The sequence below is a fragment of the Anolis carolinensis genome, chromosome 2 (assembly GCF_035594765.1).
Source record: "Anolis carolinensis isolate JA03-04 chromosome 2, rAnoCar3.1.pri, whole genome shotgun sequence".
Lineage (NCBI taxonomy): Eukaryota > Metazoa > Chordata > Lepidosauria > Squamata > Dactyloidae > Anolis > Anolis carolinensis.
In genome coordinates this window covers 175839410-175850038 of record NC_085842.1, presented here as the reverse complement: position 1 = coordinate 175850038, position 10629 = coordinate 175839410, and the positions used below count along the sequence as shown (strand labels likewise).

The window sequence follows — 10629 nt, the reverse complement described above, 5'->3', positions numbered from 1 at the left end:
TGACATATAGGAGCCCCCAGTGGCGCAGCGGATTAAACCGCTGAACTGTTAAACTTGCTGACCGAAAGGTTTGTGTTTTGAATCTGAGGAGTGGGATGAACGCCTGCTGTTAGCCCCAGCTTCTGCCAACCTAGCAGTTCGAAAGTATGCAAATGTGAGTAGATCAATAGGTACCATTCCAGTGGGAAGGTAACAGCGCTCCATGCAGTCATGCCGGCCACATGACCTTGGAGGTGTCTACGGACAAGGCCGGCTCTTCGGCTTAGAAATGGAGATGAGCACCAACACCCAGAGTTGGACACAACTAGACTTAACATCAGGGAAAACCTTTACCTTTTACTAATGGCATATCAGCAAAAGGGAGCAAAGTTACTCGGTGCAGTAGAATTGCAACAGCATAACATTCACTGGAATATTTTTTGCATTAAATGTTTTAGACATAAATTGGAGAAAGGTGGGACCTAAAGATAAGTGACGAGACATACGATCTTCACATGAGAGAAAATGTTGAAAAATGGATAGTACAATCTTACACAAATGTGCTCAGAATTAAGCCCTTTTCAGTAGAGTGGGACTTACTTTTGAGTCCATCTGTCGGGGATGCTTTGAATGCGATTTCCTGCTTCTTGGCAGGGGGTTGGACTGGATGGCCCATGAGGTCTCTTCCATGATTCTATAAGTAGGCCGAGTTACGTCAGTGCAGAGCAAGACTGGATAAGAGAGAACACAAGGGTTTTCAAAGTCATTAGTAGCCAAATTTCCAATTCACCACAGGAAATATTTCACCATTGTCCCATTCTGGCTTCCATTCAAATACTGTTGTGGAGAAAGAGATAACTTGAATCAGGGTGTTTTGCAGATTCATTTAGAGAGCTGGAATTCCTTCAGCTCCTGCTGGGACTGCTGTGATAGAATGAGTACGCCTTGCCAAACTATGCTGGATGTTTTGACAGTTCTTTTATAGTTTCTTCTGCTGTTATTAACAGATTGATCCAAATTAACATGGTGCAAACTGAAGAACGTAGCTCCTGGACTACCTGGTCTCCATGAAAGGTTATTCATCAATAACCGTTTGGAGTAGCTATTTAATTTTTTGAAGTAACTTGTTTCAAATTTTTAAAAGGAGATCATTATTTAAGGTAACAACAACAACTCTTTATTGATTAATCAGTTTTGACCATATCAAAACATGTAAAACATACAAAACGTACACCCTTACCCATACATACATCGTCGTTTCCGACTCTAGTTGTCGTTTATTATTTAAGGTAAAAAGGTAAAGGTTTCCCCTGATGTAAACTTATTTAAGTTTCTCGTTAAAGCATTCTCCGAGGACCTCATCCCATGAGAGGGGAAAGCAGGGGGGAATTGTCTTCTTACCGTAACATTTGGTTTCGTTCCATTTGTAAGTATGCCGTCACACCGGGCATCTATGATAAACTAAGATGTGCTGCTTTCTTTGCCTGGGTGAACTGCGGGGCCTTACTTCGAAGCTCAGGAGTCCCAGTAACCAAGGCCACTTCAAGTTGAACATCAAACAAGATTTTTATTTTCTCAAAGTCCTTGACAGACTTGGCACACGTAGTTACAAATATAAACAGTCAACTTATAAAATCATGCAGATGTTTCTTTCTTGCTTTTCCCCTTAGCTGCTGGGCTAACTTCCTCCAAAGGCAAAGGGATCCTGAGATGCTCTCTACCCTAGCCCTGAACTGCTATATTAGAAAGAGCAGATCTTTCCCTGTCTAAGCTCAAAGCTAGCTTGGAGACAAAGTAGTTGGAGCTTCTTCCAATGGCAGAGAAATCCTGAGATATTCTCTGCCCCGGTGCTGAGTTGCTCTATTAGAAAGAGCAGATCTTTCCCTATCTAAGCTCAGCACCAGTTTCAAAGGCAAGAGGTCAGTACTTAAGATGGCTTGTCTGAGCTGGCCTGGCTTGGCTACAAAAGCACATCTGAGTTCTTTTTTCTTCTGTAAAAAGCAAAGGAGGCTTCTCAAAATGGAGATTTCATCCCCAGGAAAAGGGGCGGCCTCAAGAACAAAAAGATACTTTGCAAGCTTTCAGCAGCAAAGGCCTTGCAGAATGGTTACAAATCTCTAATGGCTAACTGTCAGAGTGCTGCTGAGTCTGCAGCAACCCTGGAAAAAATGCAAAAAAGGGTGCTATTCCCTACAACCATGGGAAAATGCAAATCAAACCCATGGGAGACGGAACAGTATGGAAAAGGAATAATATTTTCAACCCCATCACATGTGATGTATTTTGACCATTTCTACTGTAATCCTCCTCTTTCTGAGCTATCAGTAGGTGAGTGTAGTCCAGGCATGGATAAACTTTCCAATTTGGCAGACCTGAGTGGGGTGGGCAGGCCAGGAGAGAGGGAGTTCTCCCCAAGACCCCTTACTGCCCTTTCTTCACCTTCCTCTTCTCTTTCAGAGGCAGAAAATGAAGAGAAGACGGAAAATGTTTGGATCCCAAAAGGGTTAGCCTTGGTTAGGATGAGATGGTGGGTGGGAGAGAAAAAATGTATCCATTAGACCCTTGTATTGCCTACTCTTGGTATAGGTAAAAGTAAAAGGTAAAGGTTTTTGCCTGATGTTAAGTCCAGTCATGACCGACTCTGGGGGTTAGTGCTCATCTCCATTTCTAAGCCGAAGAGCCGGCGTTGTCCGTAGACACCTCCAAGGTCATGTGGCCGGCATGACTGCATGGAGCACCATTACCTTCCCGCCGGAGCGGTACCTATTGATCTACTCACATTTGCATGTTTTTGAACTGCTAGGTTGGCAGGAACTCTTGGTATAGAATCCTAAAATTCTACAGCTGGAAGAGACGCCCAATGATCATCCAGTCCTAACCCCTGCCATGAAGGAAGGCACAATCAAAGCACTCCTAATAGACAGCCTCTGCAGAAAAGCCTCCAGAGAAGGAGACTCCGCCACACTCCCAGGCAACCTATGCCAGTCTCCAACAGCTCTTACTCTCAGGAAGTTCTTCCTAATCTTTTCAGTCAAATCTCTTTCCCTGCCAGGTGAACCCATTGCTGCCTTGTGCCCTGGTCTCTAGAGCCGGAGAAAGTCAGTCGTCCCCCCTCCTCAATGGGGCAGCCTTTTAAATATTGAAACACGGTTCTCATGTTCCCTTTCAACTATCTATTTTTGTGTGTGTCAGGAGCAACCGGAGTTGCTTCTGGAGTGAGAGAATTGGCCGTCTGCAAGGATGTTGCCCAGGGGACGCCCGGATGTTTTGATGTTTTTACCATCCTTGTGGGAGGCTTCTCTCATGTCCCCGCATGGAGCTGGAGCTGATAGAGGGAGCTCATCCACGCTCTCCCCAGGTGGGATTCTAACCTGGCAGCTTTCAGGTAAGCAACCCAACCTTCAAGTCACAAGGCTTTTATCCCCTAGGCCACTGGAGGCTCCTATTCTCCCAGGTAAACATCCCCCAGGAAGAAAGAAGGAAGGAAAAAGTGAAGGAAGGAAGAGAAGGATGGACGGAAGGAAGAGTGGAAGATAATGGAGGGAGGAAAGGGAGAAGGAAGGAAAGACAAAAGGGAAGGAAGGAAGGAAGGAAGGAAGGAAGGAAGGAAGGAAGGAAGGAAGGAAGGAAGGAAGGAAGGAAGGAAGGGAGGAAGGGAGGAAGGAAGGAAGGAAGGAAGGAAGGAAGGAAGGAAGGAAGGGGAAAGGGCAGGAGGGAAGGAGGGAGGGAAGAGAGAATGAACGACAGAAGGGTGGAAGGGAAGGAGAAAGAGGGAGGTGAGGAAGGAAGGGAAGGAGAAAGGAAAGAGAAAAGGATAGGATGGTGTGAGAGAGGATGTTATTGTTCATTTGTTCAGTCGCTTCTGACTCTTCATGACCTAGTGAACCAGTCCATGCCAGAGGTCCCTGTTAGCCATTGTCGCCACCCCCAGCTCCTTCAAGGTCAAGCCAGTCACTTCAAGGATACCATCCATTCATCTTGCCCTTGGTTGGCCCCTCTTCCTTTTTCCTCCCATTTTCCCCAGCATCATGATCTTCTCCAAGCTTTCCTGTCTTCTCATGATGTGGCTAAAGTACAGTGTTCCCTTACTTATCGCTGGGGTTAGGTTCCAGGACCACCTGCAATAAGTGAAAATCCGCAGAGTAGGGACACTATATTTATTTTAATATTTATACATTATTTTAGTAGTTATACACTATTTTAAGTTTTTATCAACCAATCGTGTGTTGCTAAATTGCCTCCTTCTCCCATTGCTGCTTGGGCTCCTTTTCTCTCCCTTCGGCTTCTCCATCCTCCCTTCCTTAGGCTGTAAATTGTAATTTTTTATGATTTATAATAGTCTTTTAGAGTTTTTGAAAAACCACAAAACAGCAAATCTGCGAAAAGTAAACTGCAAAGTAGTGAGGGAACACTGTAGTTCATCTTTGCCTCTAATATCCTTCCCTCCAGTGAGCAGTCGGGCTTTATTTCCTGGAGGATGGACTGTATGAGAGAGAGGCGGGCCTGAGAAAAAAACGCAAGGGGCTGAGTCCGTACCTGATGTAGTTCATGTGCCTTCAACACTCATTATTATTATTATTATTATTATTATTATTATTATTATTATTATTATTATTATGAGTATTATTATTATATTTATTTATATCCCGCTTTATCTCTCCTGCAGGAGACTCCAAACAGCTTAACATAAAAGCATCAGCATACAATTTAACATATACAAATATGCAAACATTAAAACAAGATTAAATATAAACAGCATTAAACAATTTCCAGTTAAAAACCATTAAGATATAATCAACGTTAAAAACCACAGCTCCCCCGACTTGTTCTTAAAAGTCTTCATCTTTAAAAACCTGTATGAATAAAAAGGTTTTTGGAAGTCTAAAATTTGGGTCTTAAAGCAGGGGAAATACTGGTGAGAAAAGAGCATTGAGACTCATTTCGAGATCGCTCACAGGAATGCCTACTCTAAAAGTTACAGAAATGAACAAACTCAGGCAAATCTGACAGTTCCCATCCCAAGTGTAAATTGTTGTGGTAATCTCTGAGCTGTTAGACTCAATTTAACCCTCTCTGGGGGAGATTCCACCAAAAACAGCAGAGTAGCAAAAGCTTTCAAATGCAACAGTGAGCACGGGGTGAGTAAGAGAAGCCTTTGACTATTTAGGATTGCAATGGATTGCAGAGTCTCAGTAAAAGTTCAAAAAGTATTTTTTTTCAGGTAAAAAAAACTCCATTGTAGATAGAAAGGCTTGGGAGCTGTCTAGTCTACTCTAGACTGGTTTCTAAGGAAAAATAAGAAAGGAAAAATAACAAACATCTAAATAGTTACATCTTGCCAGGAGAGATGGCGAGATGCTTCTTGTTAGCTAGAAGAACAAAGGGAGAACAGAGAACCAAAAATGGTTCCAACCTCATGGTCCAGTTTATTGGGGCCATAAAAGACATTCTGACCAATGGGAAGTTAGTGTCCCCAAATATTCACATTTCTACTAACTTCAAAGTAAGGGATGTGATGTACACAGGATAGAGTGAAACACAGTAAAGCCTGTCTAGGCATGCTTTGGAAACAGGGAAAGGATTCCCTCAATCTAACTCTATCATCTATCTAACTACATTTAGACTTGAGTAGTCCAGGATGATTCCCAACATAAATAAGCCATTTTTGTGCGTATCGTGAGCTCAGAAGACTGGCCCCCTGACTCCAGAATGCTCAGTCTCCAAACATGTCTGAAACAGTTTATAGATGGAGTCTCACGGGGTGACTGGCGGAAATAGTTTTGCGTTGTATGATGGACTCTGTCTGTAAACTGTTTTACAGTGTATAGAAATGGGTAGTACCCTGTGTTTGATGAGGTCCTTATTGTCTTTCATAAATGGAAGGCACCCTTCCAATCCTGGAAATGCCAACATTAATTCATCTCCTGGTGTGCCTGAGTTTTTCCTGCCTTTTGGACTTCCACTGGCAGGAGAAGAAGTCTTGTTATTCTGCAAAGCCAGCTTTTTTGAGTTTCAGAAGTCGGCTTAAAATACTGAGCAAACTTGTCTGAAGCAATAGGCATGCTGACAATCAGTTGCCAGCCAAGAGTGAAAGAAAAATGTCTACGTTATTCAAAATCTCGAAATTGAGGATTGATGAAAAGTCTTTCCTAACTAAAGTTGAGCAATGGCAGCAATACTGAGACCACTATAAGAAAAAATGAAGCATTGGGAGATTCTAAATTGCGGGAGGTAAAAGGAACACTCCCTCAAATTTATGTTAATCCTTAGACAATTAATGATCATATCAGCTATTAGAGCCAAACTAAGAAGCTCTACTGTTAAGCTCCGAACCCTTAGCAGATACCTCAAATAGAAAAGATCAGAGTGCGGTGTGCACATTTTATCCTAACCAAAATATTACCAGCCACTGCCTGTTCTTCAGAATATAAATGGAAAAAACTGGAAGGCAAACAACCATCACTAGAGGACCCTGAAGGCCTTGTCCCATTTCTTCCATTAATCACTCAGATGTCTACAAACATCAAATGAGAAATATATTGTGCTGAAAGAGAGTTGTTATTTGCTGGGAATAGCCCAAGAGGCTATATATTTGAACTTTCTGACACACGCATTCGGTATTTCATATGGCACAAAGTAGAGCCTCAAAGCATGGTGTTGATGGGCTTCAAGGAGAAACCAGCAGAACTAATATCCCCAAATGGCTCACACCAATGAGCCATGGGATATGCAGTTCACTGGGAGAAGGTGGGAAAAACCCAAGGTTATTTCCCAATCTGATTTGAGGAAAATGGCTTTTCTGACCTTGAAGTCAATCATGGTTCAAGCATGAACAAGACCCACCTACTGTCCATTCCTGAAGAATTGTGGGGTGGACCTTCCTTCTCGGCAAGAGAAGAAAGAATTCTATACCACAAATGGAATACAACCTCTACTTTCTGGCTGTAGGTCTCTCACCATTGAAACACCAAAGCAAAAATTAAACAAGTATGGCATCTCATAAAACTAGCCTTCAAGTCCATTTATATCTGATATTTATTTATTTATTTACAGCATTTATATTCTGCCCTTCTCACCCCGAAGGGGACTCAGGGTGGATCACATTACACATACAGGCAAACATTCAATGCCTTTTAACATAGAACAAAGACAAACAAACATAGGCTCCGAGCGGGGCTCAAACTCATGACCTCCTGGTCAGAGTGATTCATTGCAGTTAATTGCACTGGCTTGCTCTCCCGCCTGCGCCACAGCCCGGCTAGTACCTACGTAGAACACTGGCTAGTACCTAGAACACTACTGACACATTTCTGTGTTTCCCTAAAACTTCAGGTGTTTGTTTCTTTTCCCTCCTCAAGCTAAATGCACAACTGTCCCTCCACATTTGCAGTTTTTACTTTTGCAGATTTGTTTAGTCACATATTTGATTTAAAAGTTTTCTCTAGGAATATTTAGGTCCTCCAGTGTGAGTTGCTGTGAGTTTTCTGGGCTGTATGGCCATGTTCCAGAAACATTCTCTCCTGACTTTTCACCCACATCTATGGCAGGCATCCTCAGAGGTTGTGAGGTCTGTTGGAAACTAGGCAAGTGGGGTTTATATATGTGTAGAATGTCCAGGGTGGAATTCTTTGTCTATTGGAGGCAAATGTGGATGTTGTAATTAATCACCTTGATTAGCATTAATGGCCTTGAAGCTTCAAGGCCTGGCTGATCCCTGTCTGGGGGAATCCTTTGTTGGGAGGTGTTAGCTGGCCCTGATTGTTTTGAATCCAATATACAGTAGAGTCTCACTTGTCCAAGCTAAATGGGCCGGCAGAAGCTTGGATAAGCGAATATCTTGGATAATATATCCAAGACCACACCTGGAATACTGTGTCCAATTCTGGGCACCACAGTTGAAGGGAGATGTTGACAAGCTGGAATGCGTCCAGAGGAGGGCAACTAAAATGATCAAAGGTCTGGAGAACAAACCCTATGAGGAGAGGCTTAAAGAACTGGGCATGTTTAGCCTGCAGAAGAGAAGGCTAAGAGGAGACATGATAGCCATGTACAAATATGTGAGGGGAAGTCATAGGGAGGAGGGAGCAAGCTTGTTTGCTGCTGCCCTGGAGACTACGACACGGAACAATGGCTTCAAACTACAGGAAAGGAGATTCCACCTGAAGATCAGGAAAAACTTCCTCACTGTGAGGGCTGTTCAGCAGTGGAACTCTCTCCCCCGGACTGTGGTGGAGGCTCCTTCTTTGGAGGCTTTTAAGCAGAGGCTGGATGGCCATCTGTCGGGGGTGCTTTGAATGCGATTTCCTGCTTCTTGGCAGGGGGTTGGACTGGATGGCCCATGAGGTCTCTTCCAACTCTACTATTCTATGATTCTATAATAAGGAGGGATTAAGGAAAAACCTATTAAACATTGAATTAGGTTATGATTTTACAAATTAAGCACCAAAAACTTCATGTTATACAACAAATTTGACAGAAAAAATAGTTCAATACACAGTAATATTATGTTGTAATTACGAATTTAGCACCAAAATATCACGATATATTGAAAACATTGACTACAAAAATGGCTTGGATTATCCAGAGGCTTGGATAAGCGAGGCTTGGATAAGTGAGACTCTACTGTATTATTCTTTTGTGTAGACTGAGATCAGTCACTGCACTGGAGAAGGGAATATGTGCCTTCTTGGTATCCATTCTCTTTCCATGCTCTTCTTTGACTCCAGATTTGTGTTGCTATAAGTTATAACCATTCTGGTGTACTTCTCAGTTTCTCCTGGGTGTAATGACTAAGAATGACTTGCAAAGGCTGCCTTTGGTATTGTAAGATGGGAAGCCACTCTTAAGTAGGGCTTAATGCATTCCCGGGGCATGGACCATTGCAGCTGGAAATTTAAAGTGGGGAGTGGGATCTTTTCTGTCTCGTGGGAATCTCTTAGAGCCGTAGACTCCAATCATTAAGCCATTTTGATTTCTGTGAAGGATGTGTGTGTGGGAAGGGGGTTGTTTACTATAATTGAGCTACTTCTTTTTCTTACAGATTTTCTTCTTTTTATCTGAAATCATAGTCACCTCAGGTGACACTTTCCGCTTTCTTTTGTGAACGCAGAGTGCGGTGCAATCGAAATGAAAGACCTGAGTCACAAGCGCCCCAGTTCCTTTTGACAACTGTCTTGGTTGTTTGGGAATTATATGAGGGTTGTTTTATCATTTGTCTATTTCTGTGCCAAGCCCTGGTGGAAAGGAAAGTGACTAGGGGTGCATCTCCAGTGTAGCATTAAGGCAGTTTGATTCCATTTTAACTACCATGGCTCAATGCTCTGGAATCTTAGGATTTGTGATTTGGTAAGGCATCAGCACTCTTTGGCAGAGAAAGCGAAAGACCTTGAAAAATTACAACATCCATGATTCCATAGCACTGTGTCATGGCAGTTAAAGTGGTGCCTAACTGCATTAATTCTACAGTGTAGATCAGGGGTCCCCAAACTTTTTAAACAGGGGGCCAATTCACGGTCCCTCAGAGTGTTGGAGGGCTTGACTAGAGTTTTTTTTTAAAAAAACTATGGACAAATTCCTATGCACTCTGCACATGCCTCATTTTGAAGTAAAAACAAAAACAAAACCGGAATAAATACAGCCTTGATGTTAATAATAACAACAACAACAATAACAACAACAACAACAACAATAAAGAGGGTTGGAAGAGAGCCCTTGGGCTACTGAGTCCAGCCATCTGCCAACTGCAATCACCATCTGCCAACTGCAAAAGGCCACCCTACTGGGATCTGCACACATCATCAGAAAATACATCACACAGTCCTAGACACTTGGGAAGTGTTCGACTTGTGGTTTTGCGAAACGAAATCCAGCATATCTATCTTGTTTGCTGTGCCATACAACGTCGTTGTGTTGATAATAATAATAATAATGAGGGTTGAAAGAGACCCTTTGGCCATTGAATCCAACCCCCTTCTGCCTTTGTGCACCAAAAGCACAAGCAAAGCACCCCTGACAGATGGCCACCCAGCCTCAATTTTAATAATAATAATAATAATAATAATAATAATAATAATAATAATAATAATGAGGGTTGGAAGAGACCCCTTGGGCCATTGAGTCCAACCCCCTTCTGCCTTTGTGCACCAAAAGTACAAGCAAACACCCCTGACAGATGGCCACTCAGCCTCAATGTTAATAATAATAATAATAATAATAATAATAATAATAATAATAATAATAATAATAAGGGTTGTAAGAGAAGAAGAGACCCCTTGAGCCATTTAGCCCAACCCCCTTCTGCCCTTGTGCCGTGGGGGCCGGATAAATGGCTTTGATGGGCCGCATCCGGCCCCCGGGCCTTAGTTTGGGGACCCCTGGTGTAGATGCACCCTAGTAAGTGATATTAGTGTGAGAAGCATTAGAACATTCTTCCCATGAAGTAGTAATGTTTGCATCAGAAGAAGAAAAAGAAGGAAGAGTGAGAGGAAAAATCCTCTGAAATGCAGAAATACTATAGGGGGTTGCAAAGTTTGAATGGATTTCTGAGACCTAGCAAAGGTAACATAAATAATAATAATCATCATCATCATCCAAAAATACATCACACAGTCCTAGACACTTGGGAAGTGTTCAACTTGTTATTTTGTGATA

The 10629-nt window shown here is 42.5% G+C and overlaps 1 long non-coding RNA gene across 1 annotated transcript in view; it reads right to left on the bottom strand.

The window, feature by feature from the left end:
• Window positions 1–585: 585 nt before the first annotated feature.
• Window positions 586–10629, bottom strand: part of LOC134296374 (uncharacterized) — a 55026-nt gene continuing 44982 nt past the window's right edge. The window contains exon 3 of the long non-coding RNA XR_010003099.1: window positions 586–710. This is a non-coding gene — a long non-coding RNA (uncharacterized LOC134296374). The remainder of the gene's footprint in view (window positions 711–10629) is intronic.